At 48.7% G+C, this 2500-nt stretch overlaps 1 pseudogene; it reads right to left on the reverse strand.

The window, feature by feature from the left end:
• Nucleotides 1–397: 397 nt before the first annotated feature.
• The window catches only part of LOC115252117 (high choriolytic enzyme 1-like), a 4482-nt pseudogene continuing 2379 nt past the window's right edge, over nt 398–2500 (reverse strand).

The following is a 2500-nucleotide window of genomic DNA, read 5'->3' on the forward strand; positions in this document are numbered from 1 at the left end:
TGGATGATGGATGATGGATGATGGATGATGGGTGGATGGATGGATGATGGGGTGGATGGATGGAGATGGATGATGGATGGATGATGGATGGGATGGATGGATGGGTGGATGATGGATGGATGATGGATGGATGGATGGATGGATGATGGATGGGAATGGATGGATGATGGATGGATTGGATGCTGGATGGGTGAATGATGGATGGATGGATGGATGGAATGATGGGGTGGGATAGATGGATGTGTGTGAGTGTGTTATGTGTGTGTGTGTTACGTGTGTGTGAGTGTTATGTGTGTGTCATGTGTTACGTGTGTGTGTGTGTGTGTGTGTGTGTGGTGTGAGTGGTGTGTGAGTGTTTTATCCAGCTGTGTTTCAGGCATCACTTCTCTTTAGTATGAAGGTTAAGGTAGCAGTAATCAGCAGCTGTGTGTGTTCACGTACTCACTTTCCCACCTATACGGTCCCACATTTGCATCCATGCTGAATCATTCTAAACAACATGTTTCTTTTTTGCTCTTCAGATTTAAACATTATTGTGGCACAAAAGCAAAGCTCATCTATGTCTTATTCCATCTTTATTCAGCTCGCAGAAGCGCTGTCCTCAGACAAACTCAGGCTTTCTTCTTGATCTTCTAGTTTGTTCCTGTTGAGAGAAGCAGCAAAACATCAATATTCATCAAAGTTTCCTCACTTTTGTGCAGTTTTCCATCTAAAATGTTGCATTTGCTCAACAAATGACACAGGAAGACCAGAGGTCTTCCACAGGTTGTGCTGAACCTTCTCCCCTCGGCCCCAGGAGGTCAGCAGCAGGTCAGAGGGACCCTTGTGTTTAGGCTCTGATGTTTGAGCTTTTTAATTGAATACACATTCACGTCAGCGTGGTCACCATGGTCACTGTGGTCAAGGTCAGCTGATTTGTCTGGTGTGTCCATGTTGTGGAGGGTCAGCCTGGTCTACTCACTGCATCCGTAGAGACGGTTGATTCGCAGGATGTCATTGGGACTCATTTGTGTGGCCCTGCCAATGGAGACGTTCGGGTTGGGAATGGGAACGATGGTTGGCTGGTTGTTCCTGGAGAAGGCAAATCTGCCGGACAGAAACACCCCAGACTGAGCAACCTTGTTCCACTTTAGGAAGGTCCGCACATCACGAAGAACACGTGTGTCACACACTCCAACGTTATCTGGCTTAGATAAGCTTCTGGCCACGCCCACGACCTCCTGCTTCATCAGCCCCTGACACCAACTCTCTCCATAAAACACGTGGACATGTTATATGTTTTAATAACATATTTACATACTTTGGAGAAGCCTGTCTTCGAAAATGTTCCCTAAAATGTTCCTATACACACACAGCAGTCCTGGTATATTTGCACGTGCATGTTTTATCCTAACGTGTTTTAAAATAAAGGTGTTCTGGATGTATTTACCTTCCATAGTGCATGACAGAGTTGTAGTCGTAGGGAGTGCCCAGGTTGTTGGTGTTGATCCTCCTGAAGTTGTGTTCCTGCCCTGCACACGGTCACATGCTTGATTAAGTCATCTTAGTTTGTCAGGGAACAGGTTACTGAGGTCATTTTCAGATCAAAGCAGCTATATTTAACAGCTTTAGTGGAAAAGTGGTATCATAGAACAAAGGAAATGGATCAAAGGAAACTTGTGGCCACTAACAAGAACAGTGGAACCTGAACATGCTAGCGAAATATGAGTTGTTGTGTCAGGACGGCTAAAAAGTGGGCGAGCCAACAGCTGCTAACGTCTCAGAGCTGATAAGACAGATCAACAGCTCGGGGGACCCACGTGATACCAGACCCTAACCCTAACCAGGAAGTCCAGAAGCTAGTCAGAGAATCAGTGGAAAGTCCGGTGTGAGCAGAACCGGGCAGAACCTGAGCCACCCACCACGGATGACGTTATTCAGGAGGATGCGAACATGCTGGTCCCTGTCGGAGCGAGTCTGCTCATGGTTGAAGCCCAGAGCGTGGAGCATCTCATGTTGGACGATCTGGGGGAAGACACAACCCCGGCGGCTCAAAGACACCGTCTGGGACCTCCCTCGACGACCAATAAAAGAGTAGCCACCTAAAGACACGGAGGAAACGTGAGGCTAACACACACGCAGGAGGCATGCGGCCGTGGCTCCGGCCTACCCTCCCAGGGACTGGATGTTCACAAAGTCTCGCTGCCGGTCGTGGGGCGTGAAGCGGATGCAGGTGGACTCGGAGAAAGAGCGTAGAGCTGTGGTGATGGTATCCCTCTCCCTCGTAGCTAGAGGGAACAAGAATAAGGGAACAAGGATCAGGGAACGAGTAACAACGAGGATCAGGGAATGAGGATCAGGGAACGAGGATCAGGGAACGAGTAACAACAAGGATCAGGGAATGAGGATCAGGCAACAGGGATCAAGGAACGAGGATCAGGGAATGAGGATCAGGGAACGAGGATCAGGGAACGAGGATCAGGGAACGAGGCTCAGGGAACGAGGATCAGGGAACAGGGAT

Source organism: Takifugu rubripes, chromosome 13, assembly GCF_901000725.2.
Source record: "Takifugu rubripes chromosome 13, fTakRub1.2, whole genome shotgun sequence".
Lineage (NCBI taxonomy): Eukaryota > Metazoa > Chordata > Actinopteri > Tetraodontiformes > Tetraodontidae > Takifugu > Takifugu rubripes.